At 44.6% G+C, this 26,462-nt stretch overlaps 2 protein-coding genes across 4 annotated transcripts in view; both read left to right on the forward strand.

Moving 5' to 3' along the window:
• Nucleotides 1–5,717, forward strand: part of mocos (molybdenum cofactor sulfurase) — a 261,052-nt gene extending 255,335 nt beyond the window's left edge. The window contains exon 18 of the transcript XR_013500329.1: nucleotides 5,436–5,717. The gene's annotated coding sequence lies outside the window, so the exon portion shown is untranslated. The remainder of the gene's footprint in view (nucleotides 1–5,435) is intronic.
• Nucleotides 5,718–13,535: 7,818 nt separating this feature from the next.
• Nucleotides 13,536–26,462, forward strand: part of LOC144508725 (tyrosine-protein phosphatase non-receptor type 3-like) — a 176,089-nt gene continuing 163,162 nt past the window's right edge. For 2 of the 3 annotated variants that reach the window (XM_078237059.1, XM_078237066.1), the window contains exon 1: nucleotides 13,536–13,675. The gene's annotated coding sequence lies outside the window, so the exon portion shown is untranslated. Of the gene's footprint in view, nucleotides 13,676–14,303; nucleotides 14,418–26,462 lie in introns of those variants that run through there. The other variant, XM_078237043.1, reaches the window with a different exon arrangement.

A 26,462-nucleotide genomic window follows, 5' to 3' on the forward strand; every position in this document is an offset into this window, starting at 1 on the left:
GACAGAGTATGTTCCAGGAAAACAGGAGACCACATCAGATGGTTTGTCCCATATCCAGTGGCAAGACTTAAACAAGGTGACGTAGTCCATGTCAAAGAGGTAGAAACTTTCACATCAACAACAGCCACAACACTACCAGCAACAACTTAGCAACTGAATAAAAACATGTACACAGTGAACCAAGCCAGGAATTGAACCCAGGTCCCTGGCGCTGTGAGGCAGTAGTGCTCAGGAGTTTATTTGTGAGATTTCTCTGGCAAATGCTCCCTACACAACCACCAAACCACACCCCCCACACCGCCCCCCCACCCCACCTGTTTTTTGAACTCTGTGCCAAGGCACTTCACAGAAATGCTACGAAGTAAAATTTGATTGCAAACCACATAAAGAAATATTAAAGCAAAGAGGCTTAAATAAGGAAAGAGATGGCAAAAAGCAAACAGATAGTCGCTTAACCAGAAAACAATATCGGTCAGAGAGCATAGGAATGATAGCTGGATACAACATGATGCATTAGAACAGGGAAGTTGAGTTATATTCAAGAAAACCTGCTGATGAAAAATGGAACTGGTGAGAATCTTTATTCAGTTTAAGTCATAAACCCCCTAACTCACCTACACTCCAGTTTTAGTGAGTAATGTTCAAGTGAAACCCCAATTTATACTTTCCACCTACGCATAATTAAACATAATTGACACACAATTATCACTTAGGAAGATCTCAAGTTTATGCAAGGTAGAATGTGGGAAGCCAGTCACACATGTGTTAAAGTAGTCAGGTCTGAAGATAACAAAGGTATGAATAAAGGGACAGGGAAAGCTAAAGTTTGGCATCACTGAAGTGAAAGATGAGGTTATTACATAGAACTACATAAAATATATAACAAAAGCAGTCAATTTGGACACACTAACTTGTGCTGGGGTTTATACTCCACAGTAAGAAGTCTCACAACACCAGGTTAAAGTCCAACAGGTTTATTTGGTAGCACAAGCCACTAGCTTTCGGAGCGCTGCCCCTTCATCAGGTGAGTGGGATTTCAGTTCACAAACAGGGCATATTAAGACACAAACTCAATTTACAAAATAGTGGTTGGAATGCGAGTCTTTACAGGTAATCAAGTCTTAAAGGTAGAGACAATGTGAGTGGAGAGAGGGTTAAGCACAAGTTAAAGAGATGTGTATTGTCTCCAGCTAGGACAGTTAGTGAGATTTTGCAAGTCCAGGCAAGTTGTGGGGGTTACGGATAGTGTGACATGAACCCAAGATCCCGGTTGAGGCCATCCTCAAGTGTGCAGAACTTGGCTGTCAGTCTCTGCTCAGCGACTCTGCGTTGTCGTGTGTCGTGAAGGCCGCCTTGGAGAACGCTTACCCAAAGATCAGAGGCCGAATGCCCGTGACTGCTGAAGTGTTCCCCCACAGGAAGAGAGCAGTCTTGCCTGGTGATTGTCGAGCGGTGTTCATTCATCCGTTGTCGTAGCGTCTGCATGGTCTCCCCAATGTACCATGCCTCGGGACATCCTTTCCTGCAGCGTATCAGGTAGACAATGTTGGCCGAGTTGCAAGTGTATGTACCGTGTACCTGGTGGATGGTGTTCTCACGTGAGATGATGGCATCCATGTCGATGATCCGGCACGTCTTGCAGAGGTTGCTGTGGCAGGGTTGTGTGGTGTCGTTGTCATTGTTCTCCTGAAGGCTGGGTAGTTTGCTGCGGACAATGGTCTGTTTGAAGTTGTGCAGTTGTTTGAAGGCAAGAAGTGGGAGTGTGGGGATGGCCTTGGCGAGATGTTCGTCTTCATCGATGACATGTTGAAGGCTCCGGAGAAGATGTCGTAGCTTCTCCACTCCAGGGAAGTACTGGATGATGAAGGGTATTCTGTCCGCCGTGTCTCATGTTTGTCTTCTGAGGAGGTCGGTGTGGTTTTTCGCTGTGGCACGTTGGAACTGTCAATCGATGAGTCAAGCGCCATATCCTGTTCTTATGAGGGCATCTTTCAGTGTCTGGAGGTGTCTGTTGTGATCCTCCTCATCTGAGCAGATCCTGTGTATACGGAGGGCTTGTCCGTAGGGGATGGCTTCTTTAACGTGTTTAGGGTGGAAGTTGGAGAAGTGGAGCATTGTGAGGTTATCCGTGGGCTTGCGGTACAGTGCAGCGCAAAACCGCACCGACCTCAAAAGACAAACACGGGACACGGTGGACAGAGTACCCTTCGTCATCCAGTACTTCCCCGGAGCAGAGAAGCTACGACATCTTCTCCGAAGCTTTCAACATGTCATTGATGAAGACGAACATCTCGCCAAGGCCATCCCCACACCCCCACTTCTTGCCTTCAAACAACCGCACAACCTCAAACAGACCATTGTCCGTGGCAAACTACCCAGCCTTCAGGAGAACAGTGACCACGACACCACACAACTCTGCCACAGCAACCTCTGCCAGACGTGCCAGATCATCGACACGGATGCCATTATCTCACGTGAGAGCACCAGGTACACGGTAGATACACTTGCAACTCAGCCAACGTTGTCTACCTGATACGCTGCAGGAAAGGATGTCCCGAGGCATGGTACATTGGGAGACCATGCAGACGCTACGACAACGGATGAATGAACACCGCTCGACAATCACCAGGCAAGACTTCTCTTCCTGTTGGGGAACACTTCAGCAGTCACGGGCATTCGGCCTCTGATCTTCGGGTAAGCGTTCTCCAAGGCGGCCTTCACGACACACGACAACGCAGAGTCGCTGAGCAGAGACTGACAGCCAAGTTCTACACACTTGAGGATGGCCTCAACCAGGATCTTGGGTTCATGTCACACTATCCGTAACCCCCACAACTTGCCTGGGCTTGCAAAATCTCACTAACTGTCCTGGCTGGAGACAATACACATCTCTTTAACCTGTGCTTAACCCTTTCTCCACTCACATTGTCTCTACCTTTAAGACTTGATTACCTGTAAAGACTCGCATTCCAACCACTATTTTGTAAATTGAGTTTGTGTCTTAATATGCCCTGTTTGTGAACTGAAATCCCACTCACCTGATGAAGGGGCAGCGCTCCGAAAGCTAGTGGCTTGTGCTACCAAATAAACCTGTTGGACTTTAAGCTGGTGTTGTGAGACTTACTGTGTTTACCTCAGTCCAATGCCGGCATCTCCACATCACGGTTATACTCCACACCAGTCTACTCCCATTCTATTGACTTCAACTTGCATTATCAGAGTTTCTTTCTATTCCTATTTATTTCATGTATTTGGTTGTTTCGTTTTGCAAGCATCTAAGCTACTGAATAAAGAACACTAGAATGCAGAGGAGACTTGACAATCCGTTTGCCCTACTCCTCCTATTTCTTGTGTTGTTTTATTCAACAGCTTTGATGCTTCCAAAAGGAAACTAGCCAAACACTTTCTCCAATGCTTCTATTTACTTTTTTTGCATTGAGACCAGAACTGTATAAGTGCAGTCTGACCAGTCCAAGGCAAGTTTAATGTAACTTTACTACTTTTGAATTCTATATGGCTAGAAATAAATCCTAATATATAATTAAGCATTTGCTAATACATGGTTGAGCTTTGCTTTGCTGACGCATGATGCTGTTTTTAATGATTTCTTCATCACCATCCCTTGATCCATTTACTCTTACACCCCCATTCTGTTTCTATTTTCTAAGATGCAAGTGATGTTTCTATTTTTCTGACTAAAGTGTATCACCTCATATTTATTGATGTTAACTTTCATTTGCTAATTAATTGCCTTGCAGACAAGTTTTCTAAAGAATTCTTCCTCAGTGTTACCCATACCCTCAGTTTAGTATCTACAGCATAGGAACATGAGTAGGCCACTATGTGTCTTCAGCTTGTTCTGCCATTCGATAAAGTCATGACTGATGTACGATCTAACCCCATTTACTCACCCTTGCCCCTTGTCATTTAAAGTTTATTTATTAGTGTCACAAGTAGGCTGACATTAACACTGCAATGAAGTTACTGTGAAAACCCCCATTAACATATTTTCTTCACAAAAATCAATTGACCAAAAGATGCGCAGGTTAGGTGGATTGGCCGTGCTAAATTGCCCCTTAGTGTCTCAAGATGTGTAAGTTGGATGGATGGTAAATGGGTGGGGTTACAGGGATAGGGTGGGGGAGAGTGCCTGGGTAAGATACTCTATCAGAGAGTCAGTGTAGATTCAATGGGCTGAATGGCCTCTTCTGCATTGTAGGGATTCTATGAGCCTCAGATTTAATTGTTAAGTTAATAATTGACCTAATTGTCATTTGCAGAATACAGTTGTAAATTTCTACTACCCTTTGTGAGTTGAAGTGTTTCCTAATTTCACTCGTCAAAGCAATTGTAACATTTTTCTTGTATTAACATTATTGTCATATTTCTTATGTACTGGAAGGCACTTTGGTAATCTTGGACTGCTATCTCTGTCAATAATTGTTCGGTAGAAACTGCGAGAAAGCCAGTTGTTCATATCTTTGCTTTCCCTCAAATTCCAATAGGCCTGGTATAGCAATAAGGACAGTGTGTTTCAACATGGAAGAATGGTTTGGTTCTGTATCTAGTTTTGGACTTGTTTGACTGCTAGCATCTAGACTACCACGTTTGGTGGATGATAGGTGCAGATGTACTTTCGAGAAGGTCACTGGTGTTTGGATGAATGTGGTATTGTAACAGTGTATTCTGTCACTTGAGTTTCAGCTTCCACCTTCTTGGCAGTGCTACAAAGGGATGAAGGATCATTGTCGTACTCAGGTCTCTGGTCTAATTGGTTCACTATGTCTTTGTAAGGATGTGTTCACTTATTCTCTCCTGGAGAGTACTTGTGAGGTGTCCCCTGCAGCTGTCAAGGAGGTCTGTTAGCCGGGACTTTGCCAGCAGATGTCTTTGGCTTATAGTCGGGAGAGTGGGGGGCAGAATCCACGAGGAGAGAAAGAGCGCGGTAACAGTCAGAAAGAGCAGGAGTTCTCGTGTAGTGAACTGCAGCGAGACAGGAACAAGAGTAACGAATAGAGCAGCTAGAAACCTCTGTCGATGTTTTTAGAGTAAGAAGTCTCACAACACCAGATTAAAGTCCATCAGGTTTATTTGGTAGCACGAGCTTTGGGAGCGCTGCTCCTTCATCAGTGCAGGATTTGGTTCACAAACAGGGCATATATAGACGCAAACTCAATTAAAAGATAATGGTTGGAATGCGAGTCAATGTTTTGAGAAGCAGTGAAGGGAATTGGAGCAGGCATGCAGCTGCTAAAGACCAAGAACCCTCAACTCCTCCAAGTCTGTGAAGCCCCAGGGTGAGAAAGATACCCTTTGTGATCTGGATGGCAGAGTAGTCTGTCTCATGTGGTCGGGGGGGGGGGGGGGGGGGGGGGGGAATTAGGAATAGGAATGCTACGAGCACAATGATTCCTAACTTTGTTTCTTTGCTGCAGTCACTAACCATCACTTTCCCGGACACAAGGCATCCTTGCTCCTGCTGTTCTACAAACAACTCTGTTACCCGGATGACTTAAGATCAGGAGTTAAGCTCTCGAATATTTTCTTGTGTCTATGTGTCGAGAGCCTCGGACCATGGTGGTCAATTGTTAAAAAGTTTAGTTCTTCGAGTTAGGCTTTTTCATGAATGTCCTTGTAGGTTTTATGCCAGTAGAATAAAGGATCACTGTGCTGGAACTTTAGTGCACTGTGTGCGCTATTCCTGTGCTGACTGGCCTAAAATCATGTGGTCTATCCCTTCCTTTTTTATAAACAACAGTATAACATTAGCAGTCCTCCATGCCTCCAAGCCATGTTTATAGCAAGAGTACTGGAAAATGATGGTCAAAGTCTCTGCTATTTCCTCCATTGTTTCTCCTAACAGCCTTGGATACATTTCATCTACTTTCATGGATGTTAAACCCCTTAAGATTTCCATCCCATCTAACATTTCATACCCCTCTGCTTAACTACAATGACTGTATCATCCCGCTCTTTTGTGAAGACAGACAAAAAAGGCTGAACTATTCTGATTGGGCTAAAACGGAGGCGAGAAAATAAAAGAAGTTGCAAAATAGCACAGCTCAAAGTCATGCCTCTGTTTCTGCCCTCTCTGTCTTTCCCGAGGGAGGGGGGAACTGTAGAACTGCACCAATTATGAGGACAATTAACAACATTGTGGACCTATGTAAAAGCCTGTCTCCTGAAATGTTTCCAATATTCTTGGAGGGTGCCAGCATTTAGTTGTTGTTCATGTCAACAGCTGCATGGAGACGAGGACTATATCTGGGAAAGTCATGAAGGTGGAAGACTTTACAAGGTAAGTGAGAATGCTTCGCAAAATTAAAGGGCTTAACCTTTCAAATTAAAGTTGCAGGAGCCCATTGTGGGTCTGGAGGAACCAGAATTAAGAATTTTCTCAGTTGAGGTGATTGTCACCCTGTTGGCATTATGTGGGCATTGAAGCAGTAGGCAAGGCTGTTTGGACAGCACCTGAACAGTGGGAAGGGTATGGCTGAACATGGCTGCTGAACTCTCAGAAATTGAGGTTGTATTGCTTGTCCCTCCCACTGCCTGCACCCCCCCCCCCCCCCCCCCACCATTAGAATAGTCAGTTGCCCTTCAGTGGAAGGAAGTCCTGCCCTCAAGAGTTACTAGTCAATCTGTTTGTCTAGTTCTTGTAGTCTAATTAGTGTCAGAACTCAGTAGTTGCAACTGTACCCCATCACTCCCCTCCCTCGGGTGCCCAATCCCTCCCCTGACTTATGTGTCTCTGGGATCCAAGTTGCTTTCTTTGTGGAGATGCCTGCAGTCCGTGCACAGTGTGGAGATGCCATGCACGGACTGCAGGCATCTCCACAAAAAAAACAACTTGGATCCCAGAGACACATAAGTCAGGGGAGGGATTGGGCACCCGAGGGAAGGGAGTGATGGGGTACAGTTGCAGATTTTGGAGGCCAGGTGAGGAGGCACATAGAGGGAGTAACATTTCGCGGGAGTGCCTTGGTTCACCCCCCCTTCCTTCTGCCCTTTCAACAACTTTGAGAAAAAATGGCCATTCCACTCTCACTCATCTTCCACTGCCGAGTGTATTGTGGCAGTGGAGGTGAATTGAGGTCCTGAAGTGGCACTGAGATCCTTAATTGGTAAGGCACCCAAGTGTCTCAACAGGCCAAAAGGTGGGTGGGCTAGTGGGTGCTTCACACCTATTCCCTAATGTATTATGGGGAAAAGATCAGAAATTAGTGGGAAGGCAGTGGATGAGGTATTGTGTGTGCAAGCAAACAATATCCCATTCGTGGGACATGGTCATTGCTAGCTGACCAGAATTTATTGTCCATCCTAGGTGCCCAAGGGCAGTTGACAATGCTTTCATGGTCATCAGTAGATTCTTCATTTCAAATATTTTTTATTGAATTCGAATTTCACCATCTGCCATGGCGGGATTCAAACCTGGATCCCCAGAACATTAGCGTGTTTCTGGATTAATAGTCTAACGATAATACCACTAGGCCATCCTCTCCCCGATGAAACAGAAAGTAGTCGATGAACTGGATTGGATGATAAGACTGGGTGTCATAGCCCTCCACAGATGAGACCAAAGAGGGATTTCAGCGATGGTAGCTGCAGTAAAAAAATGCAGGATTTGCATTCACCCAGTTCACCTAAACAAGGCACTGCTGAGACTTCATTATCCCATGAGGATTGTTCAGCAGATTATAGCTGACATGTTGGATGTGAAGTGTGGGTTTTGGCAAATCCTGCTGGATGAAGAATCCTTGAAGCTCATTATGTTCATATCTCCAGTAGGAAGATACTGTTTCCTTCGCAGGCCCTATGGGATCTCCATTGGCACTGAGGTCTTCCAGTGGTGCATGGTGCAACTCTTTGCAGCCCAATCTTGTGAAATTATCATCAATGACCTACTGGTCTGGGGTTAGAGTCATAGAGTCATAGTCATAGAGGTTTACAGCATGGAAACAGGCCCTTCGGCCCAACTTGTCCACGCCGCCCTTTTTTTTAAAAACCCCTAAGCTAATCCCAATTGCCCGCATTTGGCCCATATCCCTCTATACCCGTCGTACCCATGTAACTATCTAAATGCTTTTTAAAAGATAAAATTGTACCCACCTCTACTCCTACCTCTGGCAGCTTGTTCCAGACACTCACCACCCTCTGTGTGAAAAAATTGCCCCTCTGGACACTTTTATATCTCTCCCCTCAAACCTATGCCCTCTAGTTTTGGACTCCCCTACCTTTGGGAAAAGATATTGACTATCTACCTTGTCTATGCCCCTTATTATTTTATAGACCTCTATAAGGTCACCCCTCAGCCTCCTACGCTGCAGAGAAAAAAGTCCCAGTCTATTCAGCCTCTCCTTATAACTTAATCCATCAAGTCCCGGTAGCATCCTAGTAAAACTTTTCTGAACTCTTTCCAGTTTAATAATATCCTTTCTATAGTAGGGTGACCAGAATTGAACACAGTATTCTAAATGTGGCCTTATCAATGTCTTGTACAACTTCAACAAGACATCCCAACTCCTGTATTCAATGTTCTGACCGATGAAACCAAGCACGCCGAATGCCTTCTTCACCACACTGTCCACCCACGACTCCACTTTCAAGGAGCTATGAACATGTGCCCCTAGATCTCTTTGTTCTGTAACTCTCCCCAACGCCCTACCATTAACTGAGTAAGTCCTGCCCTGGTTCAATCTACCAAAATGCATCACCTCGCATTGTCTAAATTAAACTCCATCTGCCATTTGTCAGCCCACTGGCCCAATTGATCAAGATCCTGTTGCAATTGGAGATAACTTTCTTCACTGTCAACTATGCCACCAATCTTAGTGTCATCTGCAAACTTATTAACCATACCCCCTATATTCTCATCCAAATCATTAATATAAATGACAAATAACAGTGGACCCAGCACTGATCCCTGAGGCACACTGCTGGTCACAGGTCTCCAGTTTGAAAAACAACTCTCTACAACCACCCTCTGGCTTCTGTCAAGAAGCCAATTTTGTATCCATTTAGATATCTCACCCTGGATCCGGTGAGATTTAACTTTATGCAACAACCTACCATGAGGTACCTTGTCAAAGGCCTTGCTAAAGTCCATGTAGACAACATCAACTGCACTGCCCTCATCTACCTTCTTGGTTACCCCAAAAAACTCAATCACATTTGTGAGACATGATTTTCCACTCACAAAGCCATGCTGACTGTCCCTAATCAGTCCTTGCATCTCTAAATGCCTGTAGATCTCAAAATACCTTCCAACAATTTACCCACCACAGATGCAAGGCTAGCTGGCCTGTAATTCCCAGGCTTTTCCTTGCAGCCCTTTTTAAACAAAGGCACAACATTTGCCACTCTCCAATCTTCAGGCACCTCAACCGTGACTATCAATGATTCAAATATCTCGGCTAGGGGACCCGCAATTTCCTTCCTAGCCTCCCACAACGTCCTGGGATATACTTCATCAGGTCCCAGGGATTTATCCACCTTGATGCGCTTTAAAACTTCCAGCACCTCCTTCTCTGTAATATGTACACTCCTCAAGACATCAATATTTATTTCCCTAAGTTCCCTAACATCCATGCTTTTCACAACAGTAAATACTGATGAGAAATATTCATTTAGGATCTCACTCATCTCTTGTGGATCTGCACATAGATGTCCTTGTTGATCCTTAAGAGGCCCTACTCTCTCCCTTGTTACTCTTTTGCCCTTTATGTATTTGTAGAAGCTCTTTGGATTCTCCTTTGCCTTATCTGCCAAAAACATTTTGTGTCCCCTTTTTGCCCTCCTGATTTCTCTCTTAACTCTACTCTTACACCCCCTATACTCTTCAAGGGATTCACTTGAGCCCAGCTGCCTATGCATGTCATGTGCCTCTTTCTTCTTCTTGACCAGCGCCTCAATATCCCGAGTCATCCAGGATTCCCGACTTCTGCCAGCCTTGCCCTTCACTCTAAGAGGAATGTGTTTACCCTGAACCCTGGTTAACACACTTTTGAAAGCATGCTACTTACCAGACGTCCCTTTGCCTTCCCACAGACTCCCCCAATTAACTTTTGAAAGTTCCTGCCTGATACCATCAAAATTGGCCTTGCCCCAATTTAGAATTTTAACTTTTGGGACAGACCTATCATTCTCCATAGCTACCTTAAAACTAATAGAATTATGGTCACTGGTCCCAAAGTGATCCTCACTAGCACTTCTGTCACCTGCCCTTCCTTATTTCCCAAGAGGAGGTCAAGTTTTGCCTCCTCTCTAGTCGGGCCATCCACATACTGAATGAAAAATTCCTCCTGAATACACTCAACAAATTTCTCTCCATCCAACCCTCTAATACTATGGCTGTCCCAGTCAATGTTGGGAAAATTAAAATCTCCGACTATTACCAGCCTATTTTTCTTGGAGCTATCTGTAATCTCCTTACATATTTGCTCCTCAATTTCCTGCTGACTATTTGGGGGCCTATAGTACAACCCAATCAAAGTGATTTCCCCCTTCTTATTTCTCAGTTCTACCCATATAGACTCAGTGGCCAAACCCTCGGATATATCCCCTCTCAGTATGGCCGTGATGCTTTCCCTAATCAAAAGTGCAACTCCCCCTCCTCTCTTACCTCCTGTTCTATCTTTCCTATAGCATCTGTACCCTGGAACATTAAGCTGCCAGTCCTGTCCCTCCCTTAGCCATGTTTCAGTAATTGCTATAATATCCCAGTCCCACGTGCCCATCAATGCCCTGAGTTCATCTGCCTTGCCTGTCAGGTCTCTTGCATTGAAATAAATGCAGTTTAATCTGGACTTCCCTTGCTCTCTATCTTGCTTTTGCCTGATCTGTCTGGTACTAGGATTACTGACACTGCCTTTACTAATTAATGTGCTCTCTTTAACTTCTGTGCTGTCCTCAAACTTCTCTTCTGTCTCCCTACTGCTTTGGATCCCATCCCCCTGCCAAACTAGTTTAAACCCTCCCGAGTGGCTCTAACAGGATGTTAGTCCTCCTCCAGTTCAAATGTAACCCATCCCTCTTGAATAGATCAGCCCTTCCCCAGAAAAGATCCCAATGATCCAAAAATCTAAATCCCCGCCCCCTGCACCAGTTCTCAAGCCAGGCATTCATCTGCCTAATCCACCTATTCCTACTCTCACTAGCACGTGGCACCAGTAGTAGTCCTGAAATTGCTACTTTCGAGGTCCTGCATGTTAACCTTCTGCCTAACTCTCTACGTTCACATTTCAGGACCTCATCCCTTTTCCTACCTATGTCGTTGGTACCAATATGCACAACGACCTCTAGCTGCTCACCCTCCCCTTAAGAATGTCCTACAATCGCTCAGAGACGTCCTTGACCCTGGCACCAGGAGGCAACATGCCATCTTGGAGTCTCGATTGCAGCCACAGAAACGCCTGTCTATGCCTCTATTTAGTGAGTCCCCTATTATTACTGCTCACTGCCTGACCCTGTCCCACAGCAGAACCAGCTGTGGTGTCACAGGCCTGGCTGCTGCTGGTATCTCCCCCTGACAGGCTATCCCCCTCAACAGCATCCAAAATGATATTCCTGTTTGAAAGGGGAATAGACACAGGAGATTCCTGCACTACCTGCCTGCCTCTCCTGGCAGTCACCCATCTACTGTTGAACGATGTAAGAACATGATGCATGTTTGCATTTGGTCCTTGACAGAATCAGGACCATTCAGTTGAAGCTCAACCCTGCTAAATGCAGATTTGGGGTCAACCAGGATCCTTATGTGCGTCATCTACTCACATCTGATGGTGTGAAGGCAGATCTGGATAAGTCAACGGCTGTATAACAAATGTCCATTCCTGAGGATGAGCACACTTTGCAGAGCTTCCTTGATATGACAAATTATTTATCCAAGTTCATTCCCTGCTACTGTGCAGTGACTGGAACCTTCATCAGCTCCTCCCCCAAGATGCCAAGTGATGTTGGCAGGAGCACCATAACGCTGTGTTCAACAAACTTCAGCAGGCATTCTCAGCTGCTTTGGTGTTACGATACTTTGATGTTCGAGCACCTGTACTCAGATGCCTCCCAATCTGTATCCAGAATGGCAGACCAGTAGCCTTTGCATCAAGGGCCCTCACTGACACTGAAACTCATTATGCCCAGATCAAAAAGGAATTATTTGCCCTCGTCTTCACTTGTCAGAAATTTCATGACTTTATCTATGGCTGTCCTGCCAGTGTTGAAACTGATCACCAGCCACTCATAATTATTCTGAAAAAGCCTCTTCATACTGTATCAGCACAACTGCAGCAAATGATGCTCAAGCTGCAACGTTACAACTTCAGTGTCCTCTACAAATGTGGTAAGGAGCTGTACCTGCTGATGCCCCATCCAGGGCTTACCTATCCACCATTGACCAGGCAGATCATGAGGAGGACATTGAGGTCACGATGATTCAAGTACAGTCATCCTGTAGAACTGACAAACTCAAAGCAACCCGACAGGCGGATCTCACGTGCAGGCAGTTCCATGATGTCATTATGAAAAGCTGGCCTGAGTCATCAAAGGAGCTTTCCCATGAGTGCTGCACCTTCTTTTCTATGAGAGGAGTTAACCGTACAAGGTGGACTGATATTGCAAGGGTAGAGATTTGTCATCCCCACCTCTGTGCAGAGGTACTATACCCAGAAAGCAACAAGGCATAGGGCAAAGGAATCCTTGTACTGCGTTTCATGTGTGCGGATACAGGGAGGGAAGTGTTCAGATGTGCACCATGCAACACACTCAAGCCTCAGCGAACCAAAGAACCACTGCACCTACACGAGTGCCCAGACCTCCCATGGTTGCTCAGGGCAGCAGACATATTTGAATGGAATGGTGAACAGTCTTGGTTGACTCCTACTCTGGTTGATATGAAATCGACTATGTGCCCACTCTGAAAAGCAAGCTGGCGAGCTGAAGAGACACTTGGCCTCACGTAGCTTCCCCCAGCGCACAATACCAAACAACGCTTGGCAGTCCATCTCCAGGGAGTGCATGGACTTTGCGCAAACATGGGACTCTGAGCACATCAGAAGGAGCCGCCTCTGCCCACAATCAAACATGGGTCCGGCAGAATGGGCGCTATGATCAGCAAAAACAGCTCATTGAGAAATGTGTCGAGATAACATGGACATTTGTGCTGCACTGCTCCAACCTGCTGGAGAAATACATTCGATGTCAGCTCCGGCATTTGTGTTTAAAAGCCTGATTCTTTTGAACTTCTGCAAAGCCACAAGACAGCAAGTGGGTTCGGGTCAAAGCGAAATCCTGCTGGAAATCTGAATGTTTTGCTTTAAGAAGCTCAGGGTTTGAAAACTGTATTTGTTGTTGAGTGAAGTTGAATCAAGAGTCTCCCCAGAGACTGGACTGGACTGCGGGGGGGGGGGAGGTCAGTCGAGGCTCAGATCGCTGCACCTGCAGACAACCCGACCCCGCGCGCCAGCCCGCACACCGCGCGCGCGCCGCCGCCGCTGGGCGGAGGGAGGCGCGGCGCGGCGCGCGCGGCCGCTGGGCGGAGGGAGGCGCGTGTGTAGAATGTTGGGGTGGGTGACGTTCCACACCTGCTCGCGAGCTTTGCGGTGAGAGTTTGGAGCTGTGGCGTTGGGCGGCGGAGCGGAGACAAGGAGCGGCCCCGTACTGACTGTGGCTGAATGTGCAGGTACGGAGTGGGGCCAGGAGGGAGCTGCCGCTGTGGGGGAGGGGGGGAGTGAGTGAGCGGGCGGCTGCTGCTGTCCCTTTACCACCACTGCCCCCCCTCCCCCCCCCCCCGCGGTGTGTGGTCAAGGTACAGCGGCAGGAGGCGGGCAAGGTGCGCGCGCAGCGCCCTGTCAGTATTTACAAGGGAGTCGCCGGCACTGGGAAGGGTTGGAGTTGGGCAGCTCCATCAGGACTAAAGCAGAGCCCAGCGCGCTCAGCCAGTCTGTCTGTGTTCAGGCTGCATAGGGGCAGCAGGACAGGTGATGATTCATCAAGGAGTGTGGGGAAACAGTCTGTAGATCCAGGATAGATCCGCACCCTTGTACTGAGAAGGGAAGGGAAGGGGGTCGATGTCCTGGAGTAATAACCAAGATGCACGTTAATGAGTCAACCTGTACTGGCAGGAAGCATTTAAACCAGGGCAAGTTAGTTTGCGCTTGCATGTGATAATTGTGTTGCAGTCTTCGGTCCGTGTGGAGCTGAGAATGATGATGGGGAAGCAGACCTGCCTGTCTCTGCCCATGTGATGTAATGTGGAGATGCACTCATGTGATATAACAGCAGGCAAGACTGCTCATGCCAAGATGTCATTGAAGTGGGTGTGCCTGTTTTCTGCCAATCAAAGATTGGGGCATATGTTTCTCCATTCACGCAACAACACAAGGAGAGGCAGAAATGAAAGCAAGAAGCCTGTTGTCTAAAATGTAAGCACATTAGTTGGATTACATTTGGAAGGAGGAGACGTGAGGAACAGGACTGGGAATAAGTCCGTCTTTGTTGGTGAAATAAATGTTCCCTCTGTAAAAACAATGCTGTACAGTTGGTTAATTACATTTGGAAAACATTAATGCATTTTGGGGATTAGGCTAACAGTATAATCACAACCAGTTTCAGGAAATCTAGTTTATTTCATGTGCTATTCTGAAATAAAATTCCCCTTTCCCAATGCAAATATCCTTGAATCTAGAAATGACAAATCGGGTGAGAAAAGTTATATTGTCTAAACTATATGCTTCAAGTATAAACTAAAAGATCCAGCGTGGAGAACATGATTAGGACATGTCTCCAAATTTCTCCCATACCCATGTAATACCCTCTGTCCATTGATGTGCCTATTTTTGGTGCCACTGTGGACCTCACCTCATTGCCTCTATCCATTCTCTGCCCCCTGCTGTAACAAAACCTGGGGCCCTTTTCTCTTTTTTGTCATCAAGCAATTTCTCCCCTTTTGGCTACTTTTAATGTGGCAAAACAGCCCAAGGCACTTTGTGAGTGTTAAAATCAAGTTTCACATCATCTACACAGGATGTATTGGAGTAGATGACCAAAGAGTTTAGACAAGAGAGCACGGAGGGGATTAGTGTGTGTGTGTATATATATATATATATATATATATATAATATATATATACATTATATATATATATATACATTATATATATATATGTATGTATGTGTGTGTGTGTATTGTGTATATGTATGTGTTTAATTTGATTATTGTCACGTATTAGTATACAGTGTAAAAGTATTATTTCTTACATACCATTCATAGTGAAGGAAAGGAGAAAGTGCAGAATGTAGTGTTACAGTCATAGCTAGGGTATAGAGAAAGGTCAACTTAATGCGACGTAGGTTCATTTAAAAAGTCTGGCAGCAGGGAAGAAGCTGTTCTTGAGTCAGTTGGTACGCGACCTCAGACTTTTGAATCTTTTTCCCGACGGAAGAAGGTGGAAGAGAGTATGTCCGGGGTTAATTATGCTCGTTGCCTTTCTGAGGCAACAGGAAGTGTAGACACAGTCAGTGGATGGGAGGCTGGTTTGCATGATGGACTGGGCTTCATTCAGAACCCTTTGTAGTTTCTTGCGGTCTTGGGCAGAGTAGGAGTCATGGTGGACATGCCAAACTTCCTTAGTCTTCTGAGAAAGTAGAGGCATTGGTGAGCTTTCTTAGCTGTAGTGTTGACATGGGAGGACCAAGATAGGTTGTTGGTGATGTGGACACTTAAAAACCTGAAGCTCTTGATCCTTCTTCATCCCCACTGATGCAGACAGGGGCATGTTTTCCACAAGTCGATGCTTGTAGCATTTGTGTGTTTGTATATGTAGCGTGTGTGTATATAGGAAGTGATCCTTGTGGGCTGCTAGCTCCAGTGATGGACCACTGAATCAGGTGCGAGGGCCGAAATGGATTCTCTTTGGGCATCAAACCCATTACGACTCTCCTGGCTTGTTTTGTCTGTCCCAATCAGTTTCTCGCCCAGAGCAGGCAAGAACCTGACATTTACTAATGTAAGTGAATTGAATATAATTATCAGGCTGGAAGTCTGATTCAGAGGCCACCTGGGATGCTCCAGCTCCTCCACACCTCTAGCAGGAAGTCATGTGGGTGTCAATTAGTGCAGGTCTTGAAGAAAGGGGACCAGGTGACATAGACACTGAGGAGGAGCAAGGGGTAAGTGCTCTCTGAACACTGACTTCCAGGGGGTCAAGGGGGCTCGGGCTCGGCAGGATGGGGTTAGTGTGGCAGGTCTTCTCTGTAACCTTGAGACTCTTTGTCTCCTGCTATGTCAGGTTCAAAGATCTGTCAGATGAAGGTGAAAATATTCTCCCTGATATTCTGAATATTTTTAAAGTGCTTATTTCACATTCAATTTCATTCCCCTTTAACTTCTTCAAGTCTCTGGTCATGCTGAAAAGCCTTGAACCAGATTGTGTGCATTCAACTTCACACTCCTGTACCTTTTACAAGCCCCTTGATTGGCAGATCCAGTCTATTTTACAGATTTTGTTGCTCTTCACAGTCTATTAAATCTGAAGTGCTTCCTCTTTTGAGTTGCACACTGAAAGAGCATCTTACACAGCACCTCATCCCTCCGTAACCCTGCGCATTTACCATGGCTAATCCACCTAACCTGCACAGCTTTGGACACTAAGGGGCAATTTAGCATGGTTGATTGACCTAACCTACGCATCTTTGGACTGTGGGAGGAAACCGGAGTACCCGGAGGAAACCCATGCAGATGCAGGGAGAACGTGCAAACTCTACATAGACACCTAAGGCCAGAACCTCAAACAAGTCTCTGGTGCTGCAAGACAGCAGTGGTAACCATTGTGCCGCTACTCTAGTAAGTTGAACCTGAACCCAGCACCTTAGATCTCTTGGTCAGACTACCACATGGAGAGGAAGGGACCTCATATATTATCAGTCCTCAATAGAGAATGCTTATCAAAATGCTTATCTGCTAAATCAGATGTTCAAGGCCCCTTTTGATATCAGAAACCTAATGTCACCACCAGACAGTCAAGTAAAGGCAGTGATGACCTCAAGACTATTAGAGAACATACTCCAGAAAGGTGCAATTGCCATATGATGCATTATTGCCAACACTGTCAAAGGACATGGAAAGTTTCAGGAACAGACAAAATGCGTGCAGCCTTGAGGCCAATACCTGAGCGTACCATGCACGTATTCCCTCTTTCAGAGACAAGCACACTGCAACTGTCTGTGTGCAGTTTGCACTTTCTCCTCCTGTCTGCATGGGTTTCCTCCAGGTGCTCCGGTTTCCTCCCACAATCCAAAGATGTCCGGGTTAGGTTGGTTGGCCATGCTAAATTGACCCTAGTGTCAGGGGATTTAGTGGGGTAAATGTGTGGGAATAGGGCCTGGGTGGGATTGTGGTCAGCACAGACTCTGGACCAAATGGCCTCATTCTGCACTGTAGAGATTCTGTGAACGGAATCATATTATACTGACGAAAGTTGCCCTGATAATGGTAGAAATACTCGAGAATGGCATTCATTGAAGATGGAGATAGACACGGGAGCTGCAGTCTTCATTATCAGAGAACAGACCTATAAGCACATCCAATCGGGCATCCTGAGATTGGAAGATATGAAGACTAGACTAGCCTAAATATACAGGGGAATCTTTACAAATAAAAGGCACCACAATGGTTCCAGTAATTTATAGGCAGCAATCAGCTCATCTCCCACTCATTGTTGTACAGGGGCATGGATCAAGCCTTATGAGGAAAGATTGGCTCCAACAGATTCAGCTGAACTGGTTGGAAAGTTATCAGTAGATACCCGGGAGTTTTTCAAGAGGGTCTGGGGAAAATAGAAGGAGGCAGGCCAAGATCTGCGTTGACTGATGTTACACCGAGGTATTTCAGAGCCAGACCAGTCCCTTACTCCATACTGGAGAAGGTGGAAACTGAACTAGGGTGTCTTGAAAGCTTGGCCAAAATAAGGCCTGTGTAATTTGCAGAATGGACCATGCCTATTCTTAAGCCCGACAAATCAGTTTGCCTTTGTGGGGTCTATAAACTGACAGTCAATCGGATCTCCAAACACGATAGATACCCCATGCCCTGTTTGAAGATATGTACGCTAAGTTAACAGGTGGCAAGATGTTCTCCTAGTTGAGCATGTACCACGCCTATCTTCAGCCTTGAACTGGATGAGTCCTCCTGGAAATAGGTGACAATTAACACATGTAAGGAACTCTACAAGTTATACCCATTTGCCTTTGGGGTCTTGTCAGCATATGCCATCTTCAAAAGAGTTATGGAAATCATCCTACAAGGGCTACCCAAGGTAGCAGTATACTTAGATGATTTCTTGGTCATGGGGGTTTCAGAACAGGAACACGGAGAAGTCTTGCAGCGATTTTTCAAAGCGGGAGTTTGCTGGAAGAGGGAGAAATGCATTTTCTAAGTGGCCAAAGTAACCTATTTAATCTACTGAGTAGATGGCAAGGGGTTACATCCAATAGAGGATAAGGTAAAGATTATCAAGGAAACACAAACACCAAGGAACATCACGGAGTTAAAATCCTTCCTGGGATTAGTAAATTATTATGAAATAATTATCACTAATTTGGCTTCCGTGCTGACCCCCTTGCATATCCTATTGCGAAAATACCAGAGTCCTGGGAAGCTCCACAAACAGAGATTCTTTCTAAAGTTAAACGTCAGTTACTGTCATCTAACCTACTGGCCCATTTTGACCCTAAGAAAGATTTATGTTAACTTGTGATGCATCCCTGTATGGATTGGTGTGCTGCTGTCATGTTGCTGGAAAGACAGGATAGAAAAGTCTATTGCGTGTGCTTCCAGGATGTCCAGCGAAGGTATTCTCAAATTAAGAAGGAAAGGTTGGCGGTCGTATTTGATGTGAAGAAGTTCCATCAGTACGTCCGTGGTTGATTTATTTTTATAGTTACTGACGATAAACCTTTATTGGGCCTCTTCAAGGAGGACAAGGCAATTCCCTTGCTCGGATACAACACTGGACGTTGTTATTGGTGGCCTATGAATATCCTCTAGAACACTGCCCTGGAACACGGATAGCTAATTCTGAAGCACTGAGTCGCCTCCCATTGCCCACAAGCCTGGCTCCTTTACCAGCATTGGAAGAAGTTGTAATGACCCTGAAGTTTTTGGAGACCTTGTCAGTATCAGAAAGGCAGATTAAAGGCTGGACCTGAAAAGATCCAACCGTATCCAAAATAAGGCACATGATCCTACACAGTGGATTCCAAAGACGACACTCCGAAGAAATGAAATTCTACCTCTAAGAAAGCTGAACTTCGTGTTGAGGACGGGGTCATTCTTTGCACGTCCCAATTAATTGTTCTGTGCGCAGGAGGATGTCCAATTTTAATGGAATGCTATAATGGCCACCCAGGAGTATCAAAGATTAAGAAAGATGCTGGCTAGGAGTTATGTTTGGTGCCACGATCTTGAATCTGACATCACAGACCTGGTGAAACGATGTGTCTGGTGCGAGGAAAATAAAAAGCTCCCACCCAAAGCCTTCCGACACCTGTGGGAGAGGCCTGGCAGGCCATGGGTGTGCGTGTGGTCTTTGTGGACCCTTTTATGGGTTCCACGTTTTTAATCATGGTGGATGCACACACCGTGGTTGGAGGTGTACCAGATGAATTCCACAACGTCTCTGGCTACAATTAAGAAATTACAACAAGCTTCAGCACACACACAATACCTGGTTTCCAATAGTGGCATGGCCTTCACTAGCGGTGATTCCCAGAAGATTTCCATAAAGAAACAATTGTGGCATCCATGGAGACGAACCTGGCATGATCTTTGTTCAATTACTGAACCACACTGCACATAACAACAGGTGTTGCTCCAATGGAGCTGTTTATGGGGGTGATGGCTTTAACCAAATTGAGCCTGCTATTCCCAAACGTGGAAGGGAGGGTGGAGTCCCAACAGGAAAACCAAAAAAGAAACTATAATTCTGCAAGGACAGAACAAACTTTTACAATGGGTGATCTGGTCCATGTAAGGAACTTCTGGGATGGTCCCAGATGGGTGCCTCAGATCATTGTGGAGAAAGCAGGATCAGTATCTTACAAGGTCAAAAGTTCAGGATAAAATCCTAACAAAGCACTTGGACCATCTCAGAACCATGGAACCCCTGCCCAAGCAACCCCTGCCACCGGTCTTGGGGATAGCCACTGTCAGTGCCAGCCTGCAGCTCAGAGCTGACTCCGCATTGGACCCTTAAAATAGTGAAGTTATGGATTCGGAGATAGAGGTTAAAGAATGGGACCTCTGGGCTGAAGTGGAACCTGATGAACCTGCATCGGCAACTCTGCGATGTTGATTCTGAAAGAGAGGGTCCCCTGTTCGGTTTATTACAGTCCCTGACCCAACCCCGTCTTCACGGACCTCCGACTGAGCACCAAGTGACGGAAATGACCTCCTCGCAATGTGGGTGCTGGGAGGGATGTTACGATCGCCATGGGGGATCATCAATTGATCTCCCCATGGGCTTTGTGGAGCACAGTCTGCCTTATTGAACGGAGGCCTGTCAAATGGGAAGCAGTCAATGTGGTTTTTAAGCCTGTAACTTTACCCGAACCAGAGTTGTGGGTCCAGAGGTGAAGACTACCTGACTGTAAGCTCAGGCATGGCCTTTTTCCTTTGGTGCACAATAATGGGTGTTGGTGACGGGAAACAAGCGTTTGGCTGAATTACCAGAAAGACCTTCCCTGAAAGACCAGGTGCACAGTCTGACAGCTTTTTTTTAATAGTGGATCTTTTTCAACCTCTTATGTTGGAACAGCATGCCTGTACTGGAGCTTGTATTCAGCCATGGAAGAAGCTGGCACAACTGAGAAATTATTCTCCAAGGGGTCTTCAATGAGGGCCTTCTAGCAGTCACTGTTTATTTCTCTGGATAGATGCTATGACCACACTCGAAGGCTTGGAGGCCTTTTGAGCCCCTGGGCGGTCAGGTACATGGCTGGACAGTTCCCTGGTTCTATCAATTACACCCTGGTAGTGAAACATATAGAGTCCAAACTCATCTCCAAATTCCGTGGCCTGGGCCTCGGCACCTCCTTCTGCGACTGGATCCTGAACTTCCTAACTCAGACCACAATCAGTAAGGATAGGCAACATTTCCTCCACGATCATCCTCAACACCGGTGCCCCATAAGGCTGTGTTCTCAGCCCCCTACTATACTCCTTATACACCTATGACTGTGTGGCCAAATTCCCCTCCAATTCAATTTTCAAGTTTGCTGACCGTAGTGGGCCGGATCTCAAACAATGGTGAGACAGAGTACAGGAAGGAGATAGAGAATTTGATGAACTGGTGCGGCAACAATAATCTCTCCCTCAATGTTAACAAAACGAAGGAGATTGTCATTGACTTCAGGAGGCGTAAAGGAGAACATGCCTCTGTCTACATCAACAGGGACGAAGTAGAAAGGGTCGAGAGCTTCAAGTTTTTAGGTGTCCAGATCACTAACAACCTGTTCTAATCCCTCCATGCCGACACTATAGTTAAGAAAGCCCACCAACGCCTCTACTTTTTCAGAAGATTAAGGAAATTTGGCACGTCAGCTACAACTCCCACCAACCTTTACAGATGCACCATAGAAAGCATTCTTTCTGGTTGTATCACAGCTTGGTATGGCTCCTGCTCTGCCCAAGACCACAAGGAACTACAAAAGGTCATGAATGTATCCCAATCCATCACCCAAACCAGCCTCCCATCCATTGACTCTGTCTACACTTCCAGCTGCCTCGGCAAAGCAGCCAGCATAATTAAGGACCCCACACATCCTGGGCACTCTCTCTTCCACCTTCTTCCTTCGGGAAAAGGATACAAAAGTCTGAGGTCACATACCAACCGACTCAAGAACAGCTTCTTCCCCGCTGCTGTCAGACTTTTGAATGGACTTGTCTTGCATTAAGTTGATCTTTCTCTACACCCTCGCCATGACTGTAACACTACATTCTGCACTCTCTTGTTTCCTTCGCTATGAACGGTATGTTTTGTCTATATAGCGTGCAAGAAACAATACTTTTCACTGTATATTAATACATGTGACAATAATAAATAAAATAAAATCCTTATCACTTATCCTGATTTAAAATTAATTTATCATTGATTTTACCCAACTGCCCATCCCAGTTTGACATATCAGTAAATTTTATCATTGAGTTTTTAAGTTTAGGTAGTGAACTCAATTGTAAGTCTTATGCCATCCTGCTCTGTACCCTTGATCTAACTCAGTGGTTCCCAAAGGGTGCGGCGCGCCACACTGGTGCGGCGAGAGAGGATGGCAAGTGTGGCGGGAAGATTCAAGGACAATCAAAGAAACATTTAAACATGTATAGATATTTTTCCAAAGTGAGAGCAAGAGCATCAAGTGATGCTGAGGACGATGTCCCATGATCATATTATAAAGTAGTTGTGTTCTATGTTATGAATTAAGCACTGCTGGGAGTTTTTTTGTTGTTTTTGAATGTATTTCTTATCAATAAAAAATTTGGTGAGGCGCGAGCAAATTTTTATTCCGAAAGTGCGGCCCAGTGAAAAAAGTTTGGGAACCACTGATCTAACTCCTCTAACAAGCACTCATTGTTTTCTAACCTTTGGACAGTTTTTTGTTCATTCACCTATTTTACCCTGAATTCCCATAGCTTTAACTTTTGCTAATTGTGTGTGAAGCTTTATCAGATAACCTCTGGGAGGCTAGATATCTAGGACTTTTCACTGCCAAATTAAAATAATGGTCAGGATTCTCTGACCATGTAACTGCTGGGATTTCCCAGTCCTTCAGGTCTTGAGCCTGCAACCTTGCATTTGAGGCAAGAGTGTTTGTTATCAAGTGAGCTAAATGACACATTTATTTTCACTTATACCAGTTGCATGTACAGTTTAAAGGCATCTTTGGAAAACATGCAGTAAAAAGATTTACAAACAAAAACTTTGTTTCAAATTATTACTGACTGTATGAAATACGTACATTCTGTTCTTGTTTTTTTAATTCCAAAGATGCATGAAGTATGAATAGATCTATTTTATGTTTTTTGAGGAAGCCTTCTCAGTGTTCTGTCTCTGTGTTTCAGTTGCTAGGCGATGATGCACAGTGGCCCAGATAACTTGTTTTTCCCCTTTATCCTTTATTCCAATGTGATCGTATCTGGCTAACACTCAACGCAGCTCTTGTAAGAAATACAGCATGTGGGTTAATGTTGATCAAATGTGTATCCTAGTATTCCATGTGACAGAATACAAAATACCTTGCATACATTATATTTATTTGAATGAGATAAGTTTGAAAAATAAACCTCAAGCTTAATTCTTCCTCAAGCCATTCAGTATTGTGTGTATTGTTTAATTTGTATTTTAATATTGAAACATTAGTCGCTCCTTCTATTTGAAATCTAGCTTGACTTGTCCACTGACCCACTTGCCTCTGATGAGAATTCACGGGTTCAGGATTTGAACATATAATTTAGACTGACACTTCTGCACAATTTTGAGGGAGTATTTCATTGTCAGAGGTACTTGCTTTTAGATGAGATGTTGAACCAAGCCCCCATTTGCTATTTCAAGTGGATATAAATGCAACGCAATTACACTTCCGATCAACATTCATCTCTTAGTCAGTGCCTCTCAAATCTGACAACCACTTAGTCACCTCATTTTGCTGTTTTGGAATTTGATTGTGTATAAATTGGCTTCCATGTTTATCTACACAAGTGCCGACATTTCAAAAAGTAATTGTCTACAATACACTTTGGAATGTTCTGACAATGTGATAAGGCCCTCCCTTTCTCCCATATTTTGCAGTTTTATTTTGAGTCTAGTTTCTCAGAATGTTGTGCATATACTGATAACAGAAAATATAAAATTCTGCGTTGGTGATTGTCCAAAATTGGAGCTGTGGCCAGGAAATTGTTTTACCAATACAACTGATGGAAGAAATGTTATTGCTTCCTTTGGATGTGATGTATGGATGAAGGCTTGTGGTGGGGGGCTTCTAGTGTTTGTTACAATTACAATTCTCCCACTTCTGTCCTTACCTTACCCATCTCCCACCCTGTCTTGAGGTTGATATGGTTGACTATACAGAGGGAGAAGGGAATGGAAAGGAGTGTGGTATACTGGCATGAAAGCTTTAAGTAACGTGTTTTTCCCTGTCCATTTGAGTAATGCATGTGCATTACTTGTTCAAGGTTAATGAATGTCATATTGTCACCTCCTAGATTTTTAAAATTAAGTTTCATGGGAGTTAGGTGTCGTTGGCCAGCCCAGCATTTATTGCCTATCAATTAGTGGAAATGGTGTTAGGCTGTTTGGTATATGATTTCTGGATTCCGGGAAACCCAAGAGAATGGCTTCAATATTGCCAACATTAAATTGGAGGAAGAGAAAGATGAGAAAACCAGTCTTTTTCTCTTTAAAAGATAACTTTTTCAATGCCCAGTTATGTCCATGTAGCCATTGTAATCTTGCTGTAGAATATACACGGCTTTGTTAAAATGGCTGATGGCTGTGCCACACCAGTTCAAGCAGCGTTATTTTGGAGTTTTGACCCTAGCATGGGGAGTCTTGTAGTACAGTGGCAGCGTCTCTATCTCTGGGACTGAAGCTCCGGGTTTGACTTCCACTTCAGGACTTGGTGGCCACAGAATATGCATTCATAACATGGCCAAAAGGTTGATTGTCAGCCTGTAAATTCTTCCAATATGATGGTAAGAGCGGGAGGATTCTATGGTCATCCATACTACAAAAAGCAATGACAAACCACTGCAGTACTTTGCCAAACATAATCATGGTCCAATCCAATGGAAATCCATGGTTGCCAACACCCTCTTTGGGCACGGTACTTGAAGGAGGAGGAGGACCTTAGCACTGGTACCAAAATCAATAAACAGCTTAGCTTTAGTTACTGGAGGTAAGGAGTTCACAGTTCTAACCAATTCAACCAACATTGGTGTATAAAATATGAATAACGGAGCACACCTGATTAAGGACCAAAAAGGAGACCTACACATGGAGGGTGTTAGTTAGCTCAGTTGGCTGAATGCCTGGTTGATGATACAGAGCAATGCAACAGTGTGGGTTCAATTCTTGTACCGGCTGAGATTATGCATCAAGACCTGCCTTCTCAACCTTGCCCCTCACCTGAGATGTGGTCATTCCTAAAAAGAGGGCAAAAGGCTTGGCTGAGGCACTAAATTAGTACTTCACATTTATTTTCACCAAGGTTGCCAAGGTCACTGCGAATGAGAAGATGGTTGTGATGTTGGAAGGACTTAAAATTGATAGAGAGATACTGAAAAGACTGATCGCAATTAGTGAATGTCATCAGGTCTAATTGGGATACATCTTAGGTTGTTGAGGGAAACAATTGTGAAAATTGCAGAGGCACTGGCTATAATCTTCTAATTTTCTTTAGATACAAAGGGTACTTTGGAGTTGCCCTTGATTGATAGTAAAGTGCATAGTTTGAGAATATTTACTACAATGCTTAGAGCCTTTTTGCTTATTGTTTTAAAGGAGCGAGGATTTGGCACTTAGAGATGGCATCTGAAATTTTCTCTTGCCAAAATTCAGGAAGTAACAGCCTCAATTGGAAGTTGTATCAGCTTACAATTGGTATAACCTACATGTAAAACTTCCAAATTGGTAGACTCAAAGGTAGAATAATTTGAGGCACAGGAACACCGTTAGTAATGAGCATACTGAATCTATTTCTAAATTACATAACATTACACATACTTTTTACTCATTGGCAACCTATCTGCTGTTGCTGCTGTTGGCCACTCCATTCTTAAAGTGACAAAGCCAATGCATGGAGTGGATCAGGAGGGCCCTTAAATCCATATCCTTGTTTGCTCCAAAAACCAATTCAAATTGAATCCAATTCATGGTCCCCACAGAAGAGACATACAAGATCCAAGCTGATAAGAAAAGGCATTACACCTGATCATGGGCTTGACGTGATGCTTGACTTAACCAAAAGGCTGAGAAGCACACCCTTACCAGATGATCATAGTTTCATCCCTGTGCTCTGTATGAACTGGCTTACTCTCTTGTAGTTTTTACTTTGCGTGCTGTACTGCAGCTGTGTGAAAACTAATGTAGTACAATGCATGGACAAGTGTTGCATCTAAGCTGGGAGTAGAAGAGCTGGAAAGGAAGGCTTATTACTAACATGAGGACAACAGGGTACCTGTTTTGTTTTTTTCTCAATAGTGCCTTTTATTTGTATAGTACCTTTTAATGTAGCAAAACAGGAGCTTTATTTGACACCAATCCACATAAGGAAATACTGGACAGGTGACCATTTGGTCACAAAAATAGGTTTTAATTAATTTAATTATAAGAGATAGAGGTTCAGGGAACAAATTCCAGATGTTAGGGTCCAGATGATCCAAGGCAATGTTAGAATTCTTAAAGCCAAGGGGTGAAG

This window comes from Mustelus asterias, chromosome 2 (assembly GCF_964213995.1).
Source record: "Mustelus asterias chromosome 2, sMusAst1.hap1.1, whole genome shotgun sequence".
Lineage (NCBI taxonomy): Eukaryota > Metazoa > Chordata > Chondrichthyes > Carcharhiniformes > Triakidae > Mustelus > Mustelus asterias.